The 19,369-nt window shown below is 50.0% G+C and overlaps 1 protein-coding gene and 1 long non-coding RNA gene across 4 annotated transcripts in view; one reads left to right on the top strand and one right to left on the bottom strand.

The window, feature by feature from the left end:
* Positions 1 to 6,539, bottom strand: part of LOC138566413 (uncharacterized) — an 89,742-nt gene extending 83,203 nt beyond the window's left edge. For all 3 annotated transcript variants that reach the window (XR_011301930.1, XR_011301932.1, XR_011301931.1), the window contains exon 1: positions 5,535 to 6,539. This is a non-coding gene — a long non-coding RNA (uncharacterized lncRNA). The remainder of the gene's footprint in view (positions 1 to 5,534) is intronic.
* Positions 6,540 to 6,691: 152 nt separating this feature from the next.
* The window catches only part of WNT5A (Wnt family member 5A), a 29,386-nt gene continuing 16,708 nt past the window's right edge, over positions 6,692 to 19,369 (top strand). The window contains exon 1 of the mRNA XM_069643646.1: positions 6,692 to 8,502. The gene's annotated coding sequence lies outside the window, so the exon portion shown is untranslated. The remainder of the gene's footprint in view (positions 8,503 to 19,369) is intronic.

Here is a 19,369-nt window from a genome sequence, read left to right as displayed (position 1 = left end):
TCTTCACACTAGCCCTCGATAATCCACTATAAGTCTGCCCCTGTCACTATCTTCCACTTTTTTCCACCGTACCGCCTGATGACTTACCCCTCCATCCACCCTCTACCTCTTTAGTTATACCATTAGCCCCGACTCCAAATCTGTCAGACTCTTCCTTTAGTCGTCTGGAAGGTAATCACACTCCCCCACTTAGCACACTCTGTACTTATTACTCAATACCCGGTCTCTTATTAAACACGCTCTAGAAGACGCTCTAGAAGTTAACCACTACATTGCGGATAACGACCTCGACCTGTGCGCAATAACAGAAACCTGGGCATCTAGCTCGGCTGGTCCTTCCCTCAATTTAGCGATTCCAACAGGCTATCCTCTATCCCGCCATGACCGTATAATAGGGAGAGGCGGGGGGGGGGTCGCATTCATTCTGAAAGATACCCTCTCAACCTGGATAGTCCAGAACTCAGACTTTGAAGGAGTAGAATCCCTTCATATTACAATAGGAATGAACACGGAATCTACAGTGAACTTTCTTCTCGTTTACCGCCCTCATCACCACACAACCTCACTGCCTCCTTCTCTAACTTCTTGCTCTCACTTCTTAAACCCAATACCAGGTTTATTCTCCTTGGAGATCTGAACCATTGGCTAGGCCACAAGGATGACCCACTAGCTGCTGAATTGGAGGAAACCCTCTCTGATTTAGGTTTTGAACAACAAATTAATGAGCCTACTCACCAATCGGGCCACATATTGGATTGGGTTTCCGCAGTTAACACTCCTTGCTACGACATCCAAATCAATCCCTGCCCTTGGTCGGACCATTCATTTGTTCACTTCTCCATAAGTATACCTTTCCCAGTTAAGCCCAAACTTCATAAGCCCAACTTCATTATTACGCGCAACTTCAAACATATTACTTAGGACGAAATTGGACCTCTTCTCGACCCTGCAATTAATTTCTCAGACCATACTACTTTACTAGACTTGTTCTCCATCCTCACATCCAATTTAGCCTCCATCTCACAGTTCCTAGCCCCTGCCAAGTCCAAAAAACCCCAAAAAAATAAAACAAAAATTTTAAAAAGAAAATCGCTTGGCCCCAACAGAAGCAATTCATGGTTTACCAAGGATTTACAAAAGTCCAAATCGGCTACTGCAAAGCTTTTTCACCAATGGAAATCCAATCCTAATATTCTCACATTAGCTGCATATAAATCCTCTGTCAAGGCCTATAGATCAGAGAGCTCACGGCTGCAAAAAAGACTTACCACAATAATGAGTTTGAGTCATTTCTTACGTGCACCAGGCAGATGACTGCATTCGGGTGCAGATGGTAACTAAAGGGTTGAAACATATCACTGTGGCAAGTTTGAAGTAAGGACGACCCTGAGGGAGTAGGATCATTTAAATAGGAAGGTTTTAAGTTATTTTCTAAATCTTTCCAGCGTGGTTCATGAACGGATGCCAAGAGGCAGCTGGTTCCAAAGCTTGGGCCCAAATACAGAAAACCTTCTGTCACCTTTTGAGATGCATTTGGCCCTCGGAACACATACCAAATGTTTATCTTCTGGGCAGAGGGCTCTGGTTGGGTAATAGTGTCGAATTCTGGTGTTCAAATTTCATTGTGCAAGTTTGTGATAGCACTTGTACACCAGGCATGCCATTTTAAATTTAATACGATCTTCCACCATGAGCCAGTGCACCGATTTCCTGGCTGTGGACACATGATCTCTTTTGACCAGGTGAGCTATTAGCCTAACGGTCGCATTCTGGGCCCTCTGCAATCTTAGCATTTGTTTCCTCGGGATCCCTGTCAGAAGACTGTTAAAGTAGTCAAGGTGGGAGTTAACCAGAGCTCCCACCACTACTGGAAGATCTTGAGATGTTAAGAAAGGGAGCACATTTCTGAGCAATCGCAGGGAATAGTATACTGATTTCACTTTTGCCCCTGTCTGGGCTTCACTGGCCAGATTTTCTTGCACCCAAGATTTTTTACTTTCCTTGAGAATGGAATGCTTACTCCCAGGATGTGCGGGGTGTAGTTTTTATCTTCCTCTCTATTTTTCTTTTCTGATCTAAACAGAATTATTTCTGTTTTGCCTGCATTAAGTAATAATCAGATTCTTAATGCTAAATCTGACACTAAAGAATTGTTAAGGATCCTAAAAGATACTGAACCTACCCCCGAACCTCATGAACAACTCCCATCGCCAGATAATTCTTGGTGTCTACAAATCCAGAATGGCATGCACAATAAACCTCTTGGCATTAGACCGATATTGTACAGAAACAGACTGCCAACCCGGAATCTGCGTACACTAAACCATTCATTAGAAATCCCTCAATTACTGAATTTCATTTTCATTCAATCTCATTCAATCTCAGAGGCTGAATTAAAATCTACAATCTACCATTGAACAACTCAAGCCCACAAAGTGTAAGGGCGATCCTTGCTCCTCTTTAATCATACAATCCTGCCCTCTTCCATTGCTAAAAGCCATTTGTAAATGTGTTAACGCCTCCTTAAAAGAGGGCTGCATCCCCGACAACCGTAAAACCGCTTGGATCACCCCCATTCTTAAGAAGCCTGGTCTTGCTCCTGACAATCCACTTAACTATCGTCCAATCACCAACACGCAATTTCTCTTGAAAATACTCGATCGAGTAGCTTATTAACAAATAGCCTCTCATCTGAACCAGCATCACATCTTAAACATCTATCAGTCAGGATTTAGGCAGGGCTATGGTACCGAGACCTCACTCTTAGACCTCAAGTCTCGGCTACTTGCTAAAATGGATAATGGTCTTGCTACTCTTCTTGTGTCCCTGGATTTGTCAACAGCATTTGATTTGGTTGATCACCCCATTTTGGTAGCCAGAATGGCCGAGGTGGCACATTTTTCCCCTTCCGCTGCATCTTGGATGAATTCCTTTCAGGCCAATGGACAAAGCAGAGTCTGCATCGGGCAGTGTGAGGCGATTCAATCCCTGTTCTCTTCGGGGTTCCGCAGAGTGCTAGTACCTCCCCCTGCCTCTACAACATCTATACAGCTCCCTTTTTAAGATGCTTGAGGAAGAAGGTATTTCCTTTTCTAACTATGCCGATGATACCCAGGTCTTAGTAAAACTATCGGGCGTTCATTCCCAGGATGAATTAGAATTAAACAGAATGTTTTCCCTTATTGAAAACTGGATGATGGCCAACAATCTAAAAGCAAAATCGAGCTTATGATCATTGGCACCAAACTACCTTGCCAGTTTGAATCCCATGATTAAATCATTTAGGCTAGGCTTAGTTACCATTTCTCCTCAACCTAAACTAAAGATATTAGGTGTCGTTCTGGATCAAACCCTCAACATGAGAGCCTACGTTAGTAGTGTCATCTCCGCCTCCACTTACTATGTAAAACTCCTGACCCACTTAAGACCTTTCATCTCGCAGGCAAATGCTGAGACCATCGCAAGAGCCATAGTTGGGGCGAAGATCGATTATTGTGGCAGCCTCCTGGCTGGATTGGGAAAAACTGACCTTAATAGACTTCAAGTAGTCCAGAACGGAGCGGTTCGAATTGTCACTGGCCTGGCACATCGTGACCACGTCTCAGCTGCCCGACGCTCCTTACACTGGCTGCCGATAGAAGCCTGAGTGAGATTTAGAATTCTCACAATTGTCTTTAAATGCAGGCATGGCAAAATGCCCAAATACTTGCTGGATCAAATCCTTAACAAACCTAACTCTAGGGTGCTTAGGTCCAGCAACCAGAAAATGTTATCTCTACCACGCTGCAAACTTAAGAAGGTGGAGAATGGGACTTTTTATATTGCAGCTCCCAAACTCTGGAACTTCTTTCCATCCACGCTTCGTCAGCAACCCTCGGTCACCTCCTTTAAGAAGACCCTCAAGACCCATCTCTTCTACTAAGCTATCATTTTAGTACTCACTTAGGCTAGCCGGCTACTTCTACTTCCCAATGTGCCGACTTCCTTCCTCTCCTTGCTCCATCATTCCCCCTTTATGTTTTATGTTTCTTGTCCGTCATGTCTCGCACCCTCATGCCCCAAGGTTCATGGCTGCGCGTTATAAATTGAATAAAGTAAAGTAAAAGTAAAAGAAGGGTGAAGAGGAGGCATGGAAGGCTGTGGGCAAGGGAAAGAATGGCAAAGAGGAGTGAGGCAACGTGGCTAGCAAGGGAAAGGGGGTGAGCGAGGGAAATTAGAGTGAGGAAAAGCTCTCCGCGAGGGTAAGAATAGCAAAGAAAAGCGAGAGAAAGCTGTAGCAAAGAAGAGTGGTGAGGGAGGGAAAGAAGGGTGAAGAGGGGTGATGAAAGATATTTAGAAAGAGAAAGAGCTGTGATTTATTTGCACAGTCTGATACTGAATGGTCAAGAAGGGGATAGATAGGTGGTGCGATACACTGGGATGACAAAACAAACCATCAATTCATTTCTTTGTTAGATTTCTTCATTAGCAGCAAATCAATTAAATTTAAATACATAGAAAAACACATCATATTACAATTTGCCTTAACTTATCCAGTATTTAAAAAAGATGCCCATCTAATAAGTGCTCTAAAAACGACATAGTTATTTAAGTCATACAAAAATCCTCATCCTTATGCTCCATAATTAAACAAATTGCAAATTGATATTTAGAACTTTAAAATAATGAATTAAAAACCATTTAGGCAAGTCCAAGTACTTAGGGCATCAATGTAAGAAGTGCCCCAGATCCTCAACTCTATCCTGAATATAGTGGCATTTCCTATACATTTCTTTATGCTCCCACCTCCTTCTCTCCCTCAAGGGTAACAGATTCAACCTTGTCATTATTTTTAGTCTTCTTCAAGGCCCTGATCTGACTGAACAAATGTACTGCCCCCATAAGTGGGATGTCTAGGGCTGTAAATGAAACAAGTGAGGGCAGGAGATGTGCCGTCCTGACATTTTTCTCCAAGTCTCAACTCCTTGCTTTCTGCTTGACCATGCTTATAATATGAGGCAACGTACAACTAGACAGACGGTCCTTATAGGGGATTTGCCACATAGTCAGTAACATAATTCCCTCATTATATCATTGATATTTAATCATTGATGGGGATCCACGTTCACTCTCTCTAAATTCAGGTTTATCGGTTGGCCCACAAAGACTTAAGAAATAACTGGCAAACTTTATTTGTGCCTCTACCTCCAATGATTGAATACCCTGTACCAACCACAGCGCCCCATTTGGTATAACTTGTGGGAGACGCACTGATCCTTTCATTATTCTATTCTGGATTTCCACCAAGATGCTAAAATTGACAAATCCCCAGATGTCGCTCCCGTAGGTCATCCTGGAGCCGGACCTTGGCTTTGTAAACCCCCAGGCACTTATCAAGCATACGTCGGCCAAACATATGAACTATCATCAAAGTGGTTTTGATGTACAAAAACAAATATCACAAACTGGATCCAGTTGAAGCTACTCGATAATACCAAAGTAGAATTTCAAACAGGACAATGACTACATGTTAAAAAAACTTGTTTAAAAATCACCTGAAGCAGCCGAGGCTGGTGGTGGCAGGGGAGAAATATCACAGGTGGTTCTAAGTCTGCTGCAAAAACAAAGAGGTGATGGCTGGAAGGTTTAGAATGAATCTTAACAACTGGCAATGCTCTGGGCAACCCTCCAGACCACCGTTCTTCGCCTGCCAAGCCATTACAGAAGGGGAAAGACCATATGCAAATCAGGCTTGGCCCCACCCCAAAAGGGGCAGTCCAACCCGAACTGCTAGGCCACGTTCTAAGTCTGCTGCCAGTACATCCCATTGACATTTAAGAACGTGTTTCTACTGTATCCAGTGGAAGCATATGGGCTTTAATATTGGACTTCATCGGACGAAATCCCATTTGGATATTCCTTGATAGCAATTTAGGGGATATACCGCCACGAATCTGTGAGCAACTGGGTTCTTTAAAAAACACATCTGAAAATAGATAACTAATCTACACAGGTACACCTTTGTCCGGTGATAAACCACTGTGGGTTCCTCCAGCCATAGACTCAAAGGAGAAATATTCCCCTGCTGCTGGGGCAGTAAAACCAATAGAAGAGGGGGCTCACCAAGCACCGTGACAGCCCCTGTCATGGGGGGGGGGGGCGTTGAAATGAGGTTCCGAATGAGGAACCCAAAGCTGAAGATCACTTTGCTGGTGTGTGCCTAGCTGGATTAGTGGTCCCACGTCTAATGCAGCACGAGCGCACACGGCCTCCCCCTTATGGGGGCAGACAGGGCAGTCTGATCATGTACAGCCGGAACGCCGTTGCTCTTCTGGGAAGAGAGCATGGGTTACGTGCATAGGCGGAGGAGTGCATAGGAGATCTCTAAATGCTTCCTCGGTGTATAACTGGTCCTGGGTGCCTCGGAGTGTACTGGGGGTAGCAGCACGAAGCTGCATGCGGGGCACTGATGAAATGAGAGCTCTAGGTCCTGGGTCTGGACAAAGGTGGTGGCCAAAGAGCGTGTCCCACAACACAAGTGGTCTGAATTCGGCGCATTCCGGCGTGCAGCCGGGGAGAGCTGAGGGCATGTTTCCGTGATGCAGCCGAGTTTGGCACTGTAGGCACGCTGGCCATAGGTCGACACATTGCGCATGCGTAGCTCTCCTGCCGCAGCTGGCTTTCCTAAACTTTGTGCACTCCTGGGAGAAAGGCTGTCACCGACTGCAGCTCCAGGGAATCATCTCCTGCCAGAATCATCACCAGGACGGTTCGTACTCCTTCCTGGGCGAGAGGTGCGCTGCGCCCACCGCCGAGTGTGACGTGACCCCACCTAGGTGGCTCGGCCATCCCGGCCGACTCTGGGAAGCCGCGCAGCCACGAGGATAGTTATGGACAGAAGCTTCCGAAATGGAGGTAGAAAGGATGACCTCCCGTACCCCATCCTAGCAGAGCTGAGGCGCTTCTAACAAAGGCTTTATATCCTGCTCATCTGACACGTAAAGCCCGCGGGGGCTTTCTACGGGACGAGGTGTCGCGGGGCACCCGGATTCAGTTGGATATTTGTGTATTTTTTTTTATGCTTGGAGACCTGCGCGCTGAGCTCGAGGATCTGTGCAAGGATCCACCTTCTGCGGCCAGCCCCCCAGGAGGAGGACTACGTGGGGAGTAGGAGTGTTACCACAGAGGGGGCAGGCTTCCAGGGCGATTGCTCTTCCAAAAGACTAGACACGGCGCCGACTTCTGTGAGAACCTTGCAACACCAAGGAAAGGCGACTCGCCGGAGGTCCTGCTGCGCAGAAAGGACCCCGAAGCGCGCAACAGGCACCTCCTGGGGACCGGCATCAAAAGAGCAGGTTCCTCCAGCTTAGAGAGCAGTCCTCTCCAGCAACCTTCCGCCACACAGAGCAGGCAACTCAACGGAGCCTGCCTCTTACCTGGAGCAAGCTTCCAGAGCGTGCGTGCCAATTGAGGATATACCAACAATAATAGCAGGGGGGGGGCACGTCCAGGCAGTCTGGATAACGAAGCACCTACAAGAAGGCAGGCAACACAAGTGAGCCTGCTCGCTATCATACAGCAAGCGCCCGTGGAGTTGGCTGGGGTGCAGGGAGACATCCCTTCCAGAGTGCAGCCCCCTGGGGGGAGTCTATAGCACAGAACGGACACCCCAAGGGAAGCAGGCTCCTCCGGAGACGAAGAAGCGCACCGGGGCCGACCTAAACTAACTGGGCTCCAGTGCCTGGACACCAGCACTACGGCTATCAGTCGCTTAAGAGAATCTGCATCACTGGGAGGAGGACCCCCTGGCGCGGGCATCTCCCGGATACCGCCAGCATCGCGCATTGGCCTACATCGAGCAAGCGTCTCCTGGGGGGGCGAACACGGAGCCGGTGCCTCCAAGGTAGAGAACTTACCCGCACCACAGAAAAAGTTCGCGGGCGTCCGGATTCCCGATCGTCCAGGACTCGTGCAGGTAACGTCTGCCGCACTTCTCTTGGAACTTGGCGGGCGTTAAGGTCCTGCTAAAGAGGACCAGATCATCCGGCGTCTCCAGTGACACAGGCCCGAGTACGCACTTAACCCCGGTGCACGCGCTGGCCCTCCCACCAGTCGCCCTGCACACTCCAGAGTACTCGGACGCACACCGCCCAGCAGGGGACCTGCACGCCGGGAAGCGGAACAGAGCGTGCCTCCCGAACACCCCCGGGCCACTGCGGGCCGAGGACTAGCCCGAGGCGTGCATTCTCTCACACCTTGGAAGGGCTGCCCCCGGGAGCACGCTCCGCTCGCCGTCCCACGCTCTGCACCTCCACACACACACACACAGCGGCTGCAGCGTCTCACGCCTCCGCCACAGCAGGAACCAATTTGGAGCAGTCGGTCGCTGCCTACGCCAGCCTCCTTTGCCAATCACTCGCTCGTGCTCGGATACTGAGCAGCACCCTCGCCTGGAAGGATTCATTGCTGGGACCCCAACGGGAGGCCACTTGGGCTGCTTTCGTCGCGCGAGCTGCCAGGAAGGTAGGCTCTTTGTTCTTTACCGGGCATTAATTAGCCACGTGTCAATTACAAGCTTTTTCGCAGCGCATTTCGCGTGCCGATGTATATTGCAATGTGCTCTTTTTAACACGCGCCAGCAGCACGCTGTGTGCCCTGCACTGCACCCATGTGTGTTTGTTATTCCTAATAGGGGGGTTGGGGGGGCGCTGCTGTGGTTTCCATGAGATTAGGAGCTGTAATGCCCTCCCCTCTTCTTATTAGCCCTACAGACTGGTTAATGTACGCCCCCCCCCCCCGCGCTTTTCTCCTTAGTGGTCTCCACATCGAATCACGTGTCACTGGCTCACCTCCCCACCCCCACTTGAAAAAGAAGCATGTAGTCTCTCGGGGCCGGAGGATTTCATTTAATGTTAGGACCCGACCGATCCCCCTCCCCCACACCCCCAATGGATCCCGACACACGTCCAAGTTCAACATTCTTGATGTAACGGAGGCGGCGCGCGGGCGGCCTGTGCCTTTAAGAGAGCCTGGCGGGTTGCCAGGGAGAACCTGAAGCAGGAGACATTTTACAAACCTTTCCAAACATGCATTTTCCATGGCGCGGTCTGCGGACCTTGCCGGCGATGGGTGGACTGGGAGCCTGGCAGCGCATTGTGGGAAGCTTTCCCTGCTGTGCCCCCCGTATAGACCCCCCCGGAAAGCAATAGCCGTAAACCCGACACCTCGTTAGCTACTATGCACCTACCACACTTTGCAAATATATCGTTCTATATTTCTATATTCATCACAGATTGGGTCTGTATTTTTAATCCGAGCGTTAGATCCAGGCTCATCCGTCTATTCTTAATGTTTGAGTGTTGTGAGTTGCTTAGTGCCAATTTACATAACTTAAAGCCGCTGTCCTAGGAACAGTTTCATCTACAAAGGCCAGTTTTCCTTCCAAAAAGCGAGTGACTACCCTGTGCGATAAGCAGGCAGGGGGTGAAGGGCAGCTGGCCTCCAAGTACCCAGGAGCCGCCTGCAAAGGTGCATTTGGGCGTGGCACACACGCAGGCGTTCGCAAAGGGAGAGGGTGTTGCTGCACCGAGAGGCACTGGCCGCCCCACGTCGAGAAGGCGGGGGTTGGGCCTTCCGCAGACCACACAGACACATGCGCCGGGGGTTCCTCCACTGAGCTTTGTGTTGACTGGCGCAGACGCACTGACATATAGTAGCAGGTCATTACATGGATTACTTGATATCGAGGCGGACTATGCCAAGATGTTTGCCACAGGGGGCCTCGCCTGACACCCCTCGGCGTAGCCTTCGTGTGGAGCACAGGGGCCTTGCAGCCGAGTTCCTCTTGCTACGCTTTCTACAGTACGGCGTCCCCTCGGCCCCGGTGGCACTGGTGCAGGGCACAGACCGTAATTTAGGATTTGTTTGCTGCACTATATTCAGCATCGTGCCCGGGGGCGCCTGAGATAACTAGCTCCCCGATTCCTCCAATGAGCATTGTTCAGCCTAAAGCAAACCATATGGAAACCTATACCATGGCATTCCTCGAATTAACATTTGCCAGCCTGATGGCGACCATGTCCTGACATTCCTTGGAGTGGCGTTTTCAGCCTGATATAATCCATATAGACCTCTATCTGTCTAGTCCTACTGCTTGTTGAGTTGCTTAATGCGAATTTATATCATTGAAGATGATGTCTCACTAACAGGTTTCATCTACAAAGGCCTGATGCAGACCACATAGGCACGTATGTACTGGACATTCTTCTGGTGCAGACTACATTGAAACCTATTTCCTGTAATACACGGATCAGCATTGTTCGTCCATTTAGAAACCGATACCCTACCATTCCTCGGATAAGCATTTTCATCCTGAAGCAGGCCCTGTGCAGCCTATATCCTGGCATTCCTCGGATGGGCATTCGGTCAGCCTGATGTGGGCCGCTTAGAAAACCTATATCCTGTCATTCCTCTTATGAGCATTCGGTCAGCCTCATGCAGACCTTATAGAAACCTATATCCTGCCATTCCTCATGTGAGCATTTTTTGGCCAGATGCAGACCATATACAAACCTCTATCGTGGCATGCCTCGGGTGACCATTGTTCAGCCTGATCTGGGCCACGTAGAAACGTATATCCTGCCATTCCTCATGTGTGCACTGGTCAGCCTGCTGCAGACCATGTAGCAGGACCTTATAGAAACCTATATCCTGGCATTCCTCGTGTGGTTATTGTGCAGGCTGATGCAGACCCTATACAAACCCATATCCTGGCACTCCTCAGATGAGCATTGTGCAGGCTGATGCAGACCCTATACAAACCTATATCCTGGCACTCCTCGGGTGAGCATTGTTCAGCCTCGTGTGGGCCACATAGAAACCTATATCCTGGCACTCCTCGGGTGAGCATTGTTCAGCCTGATGTGGGAACATAGAAACCTATATCCTGGCATTCCTCGGGTGAGCTTTGTTCAGCCTGGTGTGGACCACATAGAAACCTATATCCTGGCATTCCTCGGGTGAGCATTGTTCAGCCTGATGTGGGACACATAGAAACCTATATCCTGGCATTCCTCGGGTGAGCATTGTTCAGCCTGATGCAGACCACATAGAAACCATTATCCTGGCATTCCCCAGGTGAGCTTTGTTCAGACTGATGTGGGCCACATAGAAACCTATATCCTGGCATTCCTCGGGTGGGCATTTTTCAGCCTGATGTGGGGCACATAGAAACCTATATCCTGGCATTCCTCGGGTGAGCATTGTTCAGCCTGATGTGGGGCACTTAGAAACCTATATCCTGGGACTCCTTGGATGAGCATTGTTCAGCCTGATGCAGACCACATAGAAACCATTATCCTGGCATTCCCCTGGTGAGCTTTGTTCAGACTGATGTGGGCCACATAGAAACCTATATCCTGGCATTCCTCGGGTGAGCATTGTTCAGCCTGATGTGGGACACATAGTAACCTACATCCTGGCATTCCTCGGGTGAGCATTGTTCAGCCTGATGTGGGACACATAGTAACCTACATCCTGGCATTCCTCGGGTGAGCATTGTTCAGCCTGATGTGGGACACATAGTAACCTACATCCTGGCATTCCTCGGGTGAGCATTGTTCAGCCTGATGTGGGCCACATAGAAACCTATATCCTGGCATTCCTCGGGTGAGCATTGTTCAGCCTGATGTGGGGCACATAGAAACCTATATCCTGGCATTCCTCGGGTGAGCTTTGTTCAGACTGATGTGGGGCACCTAGAAACCTATATCCTGGCATTCCCCGGGTGAGCTTTGTTCAGCCTCATGTGGGACACATAGAAACCTATATCCTGGCATTCCCCGGGTGAGCACTGTTCAGCCTGATGTGGGGCACATAGAAACCTATATCCTGGCATTCCTCGGGTGAGCACTGTTCAGCCTGATGTGGGGCACATAGAAACCTATATCCTGGCATTCCTCGGGTGAGCATTGTTCAGCCTGATGTGGGGCACATAGAAACCTATATCCCGGCATTCCTCGGGTGAGCATTGTTCAGCCTCATGTGGGACACATAGAAACCTATATCCCGGCATTCCTCGGGTGAGCATTTTTCAGCCTGATGTGGGGCACATAGAAACCTATATCCCGGCATTCCTCGGGTGAGCATTGTTCAGCCTGATGTGGGGCACATAGAAACCTATATCCTGGCATTCCTCGGGTGAGCTTTGTTCAGCCTCATGTGGGACACATAGAAACCTATATCCTGGCATTCCTTGGATGAGCATTGTTCAGCCTGATGTGGGGCACATAGAAACCTATATCCTGGCATTCCTCGGGTGAGCTTTGTTCAGCCTCATGTGGGCCACATAGAAACCTATATCCTGGCATTCCTCGGGTGAGCATTGTTCAGCCTCATGTGGGACACATAGAAACCTATATCCCGGCATTCCTCGGGTGAGCATTTTTCAGCCTGATGTGGGGCACATAGAAACCTATATCCCGGCATTCCTCGGGTGAGCATTGTTCAGCCTGATGTGGGGCACATAGAAACCTATATCCCGGCATTCCTCGGGTGAGCATTGTTCAGCCTGATGTGGGGCACATAGAAACCATTATTCTGGCATTCCCCGGGTGAGCTTTGTTCAGACTGATGTGGGCCACATAGAAACCAATATCCTGGCATTCCTCGGGTGAGCATTGTTCAGCCTGATGTGGAACACATAGAAACCTATATCCCGGCATTCCTCGGGTGAGCTTTGTTCAGCCTGATGTGGGACACATAGAAACCTATATCCCAGCATTCCTCGGGTGAGCATTGTTCAGCCTGATGTGGGACACATAGAAACCTATATCCTGGCATTCCTCGGGTGAGCATTGTTCAGCCTGATGTGGGGCACATAGAAACCTATATCCTGGCATTCCTCGGATGAGCATTGTTCAGACTGATGTGGGGCACCTAGAAACCTATATCCTGGCATTCCCCAGGTGAGCTTTGTTCAGCCTCATGTGGGACACATAGAAACCTATATCCTGGAGTTCATCGGGTGTTCGTTGTGCAGGCTGATGCAAACTATATTGAAACCTATATCCTGGCATTCCTCATTTGAGCATTGTTCAGCCTGATGTGGGCCAAATAGAAACATCTTTCCTGGCATTCCTTGGATGAGCATTGTTCAGCCTGATGTGGGCCACATATATCGTCGCACTCCTCGTGTGGGCATTGTTCATTCGGCCTAATGCAGGCTACATAGAAACATGCACCTGAGCTTGCTGCCACCGCCAATTAAGTGCTCACACAGGTCAGCCACAAAGAACCCGCGCATTGATGGTTCCCAGGTGCGGGGAAATGTTGAGGGTGTCCAAATTCCTCTATCGCTGCAGATGTCTGTGAGAAGTGTCACCCGAGCTCCCTGCTTCGCCCTGGCCCCTCCTTTGGTGTCTGCTTGGTGAGCAGGGGATCCTGCTGAGGCCTGGCCTTTCTTGCAGCGCAGGTCGCCCCCTTCCGGCCACAGAGAAAGTGACTCGCTTCCCTGTCCATGGATTTAATGCTCGGTTTCTAAAATCGAAACTCTTTTTCGGAGTAAATCGACGTAATTCAGACGAGGTATGTCTTTCTAGGAATGCACAGGGTCCGTTTCACCAATGCAGGCCTTCTCATGATGAGTAGTTAGCACTCCTGTCGGGGCTGAAATTGCACTTTAAGGCCCCCCAGATCTCGGCGCCTTTCGTGTTCAAGAAACCTTACAAACCAACAATTGGGAAAACCGTATATAATGACAAAAAACTGCTTCTGATTTAACACTACGATATCCGATTAAGGGGGCCATAAATGACCCATGTCAAATGTTCAGGTAAACGTAACCCTATACACTTGTGTTTGTTGTCGACAGAAGTGGACACCGTACCAGCCCGCCCGCTTCAAAATACGTTTCTTGCATGCTATCACACTATTCGCTTTCTGTCCCAAAAATCCGCCTCTGATGCGACTCTGGATGCGTTACGACGACGGTTTATGTGACGTTTCTGTGTACTCTGACGTAAGTGTGTTACACGCCGTTCCCGGGCTTCCCTGGTTATCGACTACAAAAGCGCTTTGAGAGTCCCCTTGGTCCGGATCGTGCAATGCGCGGAGTGCGCGGTGTGCGTCGCCCGCAGCCGTCCAGCTGTGCGCCTGGCTGCGAGGTCCTCCCACGGCCCTGCTCCGGGCCTCTTCCGGAACTGCCCCCACTGGCGGCTGCCGATTGGCTCGTTAATGATTTGCAACCCGGACACTTCTCCCCCTTACTGTAAGGAGCCCGTCCCCGGGGCACTCCTGGAAGTGTTCATTTGCCCCCGCGCCCCCTCTCCCCCTCTCCCCTGAGAACGATGCCTTGTTCCCAAGCGCCCGATAGGGCGCAGGAACTTTCTCCCTTTTGTTTCCATCTGCGATTGATTTTGATTTTTAGCTCGGAAATGTGGCAGGCCTTCAGACGCTTTGGGTGTGCATCTTGGACTGGAGCGCGGATGCATTTTCATATATCTTATCTAAAATCCGGTTAGCCACAGCGCATTACAAACAATACACGATTTACAAACGAGTGTCCGCGTGTTTCGTGTCTTTATTCTTCGAGCCATCTGTTAAAAGTTTTCAGTGTGGCAGTGTGATGTTTTCATTACAATTCCTTTCGATTTCAAAAGTGAGACAGACACCATTGATGCCGTTTTTATTGATTTATTTTTTACTCCAAAACGTTTTTTTTAAAGTGTGTTGCACTATAAAAAAAATCGATTATGTTTGTTGTGCTAGAAAATGGCGCTTAACTTTAGCCCCTTTGCCGCAGTGTGGGGGTTATTTAAATTCTCAGCGCCACGGCCCTTCGTAATCTACGCATTTGCGCTCTTTACAACGGAGACACAGGAGCGTGTTTGCAGCTTTTCAAGGCACTGCGGGTTTATGCGGGTTCGTCGGCTCAAGTATTTCGCGAGTGTGCACTTTGCGGTGCGTGCGGGGGGCTAACCTGGAATGAGCGTTCCACCCACGACTTCCTTTGTATCCGTGTACACCCCCCCCCCCCACCACTCCCCTTTCAACACAAACGTGCCGAAAAGTAGTGTGATTAGACAAGGGCACCGTTTGGTGAATGCAGCCCCGACCAGAGTGTTTAACTTTTAAAGAATAAATACTACCCGAAAGCCAAGAGAATGTGGCCAGCAATGTTTGCTACGTTTAACGCTTTCAAAAAGGAGGGTTGGGGGCCAGCACCTGGAAACAATCAGCATTTAATGTCGGATGCGTTATATTCAATTTTTATGCACATCTGGCTGTGTTCATACAGAATGGGTTGCTTTTTTAAAAAAACATTTCTAAGTACCAACATGCAGCACTTAAGAGATGACCTGCACTTACCAACAGGGCTGCAGATGTTTTTCGGCTGACTTTCTAGCATCGGCTTTCTGCGTTGCTGGCATTTCCGCCTCTTTCTGTTGCCATCCTCCGCGTTGCTGCGCCCATCCACGAATCCATGAGTAAGTTCCTCACATTATACCTCCTGGTTTTTTCAGGTGTCCCAGTGTGCGACGGGATGTCTCGAGAGCCACTTTCCTAGAACGCCTCTCGCCTTTTTCCTCCAATCACGTCTATTTCATGGCAAATCATTTTTTTACGTTTACTGTTTCAAACCGCAAAATCAACACGTTTTTAACGTCTAAGCAAACGCCACAGAAGCCGGGTGTCGGGAGTCCTGGGATAAAGAGAAGGCGCGCCCGCTGCCTCGTGTGTAGCGGCCGGTTCATGCGGTCTAAAATGATTTACTACCGGTGATTCACGCGGGCATCCGGGCATCCGACCCCCCTTCGGCTCTCCGTTCGGGTCCTTGGGAAAGGCACAGGAGCGGGACTGCTGGCGACAGGACGGGGGCACTCGGCAGCCACGTTTGTCGGTGTGGGGTTGTGGACCTTTTACTCCTCCTCATAGAGAAGCGCCCAATGCCCGTTGTCGGGTTCGCGAACTCGTGCGGTGCCTGCGGGGTGTCTTCTCCTTTTCAAAGCCACTTTACTGCAATTGTAAGTGGAGTTTTTTTCTCTACAAATTGATGTATACGCTTATTGATTCGAATGATCGCTAGTCTACCCATATAGAAACCCACTTCTGTTCATTTAATATCGATCTAGCAATATGCCACGCGTGATCACAGATGTGTCTGCATTTTATGATTAGTCGTACTTTATAGTAAATCCCGATCAATGCACATTTGGTCAAAATATTATATTTGCACCATTAAATACCTTACAAAAATGTCAAAAAAGGTAGCAGGCGCTCCTCTCCAGAAAGAACATCTCATCTCAGAACAGGTTATCTATCATGCCATGTTCTTTCTGGGGAGGAGCGCCTGCCACCTTTTTTGAAATGTATGAAATGCATTAGTTTAGAAAAAGGTAATTGCTGGTAATATTCTAAGGAGAATGTGTGTGTGTGTGGGGGGGCGAACTGAGAGCTAGTGTTTTCCTCTACCCCTCGCCAGTTATGGGGTTATGGGGTGGTCTTCTCTTTGCAACCTCGGGATGCCTGCAATAAGACACGCCGTGAAGGGCCTAGAGTGCGGCTCACGTTGGCTTTTCCGAAATGAAGGTAAAATAGGACTCCCGGAAGCAAAGACACTTGGAGTGAGTGCCCCTTGCTGAGTTCAAGAGGGCGTGGGGTGCAGCCCTTTTCGCCCCCACTACGTGCGTTGGGGGTTTCATTCCCTGGATTCTCCCAGTCTGTAGAGGTACATGCGAAGTGGTAGAAACAAAAGCCTTACCTGCTCACTCTTCCTTGCGGGAGACGTCATGAAATCCGCGAACTCGTGCATCGCCCCGAGCGAGCCCTGTGCAGCCAGGATAACGCGGGGCTGAGAGAGAGGGGGTGCTAAATGGCCCATGGAGGACTTTGAGGGGTGGGCTATTGGGGTCTAGCACTGGGGTCGCTTTAGGTGGGGAGGGCTTGCTTCTGAGTAGGGCAATGTTAAGAGAATGTTGCAATGTCGCTGTTTGGCATGAATTTGCGGAGCTGCGGGTGTGCGGTGACCTGCGTGTTATGCAAAGGTGTACGCTGCAGGTGAATTGACCACGTTTGGACTTTCTAGCCGACCCTGTCCTGTTATTTTGGAGTGTCCCAGAGGAGGCTTGCGCTTGTCACTTATACCCTGACCCCTGTGCATGACAGGACAAAGCAACCCCCCACAAACCGTTCCTTTTGGGCCCAGGCAGTGGCAAGGGATCGCTTAGATCTGTCCTGGGTGGGTCATTGGGACGGAAAGGGGGGGGGGAGGGGTTAGGTGGGTTATCAATTTAATACGGGCTTCCTAACCAGGGCTAGTTGTGTGATTGACAATGTAATTTGTGCCCCTGTGTGCGGGCGTTTTCTGCCAGGCTCTGCTACTGGATTTAAGGGCCAGTGGCAGTGACTCGGGGAAGACCATTGGCAGAAGCAGTGGGCGGGGTTTGCATAGAGATGCGTCAATGCCATTGCAACTTCTCTTTTTAAGTCGAGGTGTTTTGGAACTTCCGATGCACCGGGTAATGGCCCCCTGTGCTCGGAACCGACTCTTGGTTCCCTTGGAGAGACTGGTTGGTGTAAACTGTGGAGGGGTGCCTGGCGGTTAAATCCGAGGCATTTGAGAGGCCAGCTCCCCAGTAAAGTGATAATTATTTATTTATTGGACCTTTGTATGGCGCCTATACGTAAGTGTTTCCAGGCGCCAGGCGCCACAAGACAAGAAGTGTGTGTGTGTGTGTGTGTGTGTGGGAGGGGGCGGGGGGGGGACGGGGGTGTACGGGGGAATCACAAAAGTCGAGCAACCAGAAGTAGAACAAAAACGGTCATATTGGCCATGTGACCATCCTGCCACGTGAGACTTAGTTTGCCCCCACCGAACCATGCTTTCAGAGGCACCAGCTTGCCACCCAAATTGTCCAATAAAGCACACCCCACAATACTCTGAAAGCCAGCCCCAGTTTGTAGGTCACACCTCGAATTGTCCTTGTGTCAGTCTCATTTTTGCTCCCGTCATCCCCAAGATTTTCGCCTAGACAAGTTCCGTATAGACCATCTTGTCATCTTGTGTGGAGAAAAGACTGTCCGTGCCACCTGCCGGCATCACAGGGGGCCTCGTCGAAGTCCCTCTTGAGGAAGAGCTGGTAGAGCAGCTCGCGGCCACTTTTGCCAGCTCCTACCCCGCACCCTGCTGCACTGCAGGGGCTGGGCGTGTGTGCCCGTAGGATTACAAGATTGGGGTTATTCTCCGCGCGCAGCGAATTGAGGGATCACGTTGCTGACACGCTGAGGGAAAGGGTGCGATGTAACGCTGAACTAATGGATTGCGACCGGCTGTTGCCATGGGTGCCAGACAGCAATGCCCCCCCCCCCCCTCCATGAGTCGATGGATGCCCTGTCATAGAGCAGGCTGGTGTGAGTTTAGGAGATGGAGGAATAAGGCTGGCAACCAGGGGATTAAGAGTCGCGACTGTCGCCGTGATTTGGGTAACGTGCATTTACGTTGGGCAAAGCACCGAGATAGCACTGGCGGCACCCGCTCCTAGTCCCGACTCCTGCCCCACACAGAGGATGAACAACGGTGCAAACTCATTATTTGTAATATCTAAGAGCTGCACGCGGGACAGCCATTAGTCACTTCCCAGAGGGCTAACGGCCTCGTTCTGTACTTAACGGGTGAGAAGAGTATATGCTTTTTTTTTTTTACGGGAATCTGGATTGGCCACGTGTTTGGTCCCCGGGACCTCCAGAAAGGGCGGGGGCGCCCATTACCTGTTTAAAGCGGTGGCGAGCATGTGTTTTTAACAGCGCCTGGTTTTTGCACTAAGGGCCAGGTGTCTAAACGGGCCTGGCAGTTCCCGTAATTGCCAAACGTGGCTGTTGTTGCAGCAGCGGCGTTTGCCGCGAACATTTGGCCGGCGGCCCGCAGGAGGACGGGGCTTGGCGTCCTGGGAGGGATAATGCGACTCTCAGATGGGCCCGGGGGCTGCGGGGCCGGGCACTCTGCGGGGCCGGCCGTCTGCATCCCGGGGAAGCGGCTAGGGTTTCCTGCACGGCTGCGTGTCTCCCCAGGGCGCTCTTTCAGGCGGCTGGTGGTTGCAAATATTATTTTAATATTAGTCTGGGGCACGCGAGTTACTGGTGTGGATCCTAAAAGAACATGCATTTGCAGATGAACACCGAAGGCAGGGAAGCACCGGCCTGCGCTCGGCCGCCCCACGTGCTCTGTGCGCATTACGTTACCCGGTGTTAAGTGCACCTGGGAAGGATCTCCCCATGGGTCATGTTCCATGTTAAGATATTATTATTGTATAATGCTGGTAAAGGTGATCGTAATCCACGGTAGTGTTTAATTCGCGAACCCAACCAGATGCTAATCGTCTCTTATTCTTGTCCC

Source organism: Ambystoma mexicanum, chromosome 2p (genome assembly GCF_040938575.1).
Source record: "Ambystoma mexicanum isolate Mex_15411 chromosome 2p, UKY_AmexF1_1, whole genome shotgun sequence".
Classification (NCBI taxonomy): Eukaryota; Metazoa; Chordata; class Amphibia; order Caudata; family Ambystomatidae; genus Ambystoma; species Ambystoma mexicanum.
Note: the sequence above shows the minus strand (reverse complement) of the source record. Positions and strands in the feature narration are given on the sequence as shown.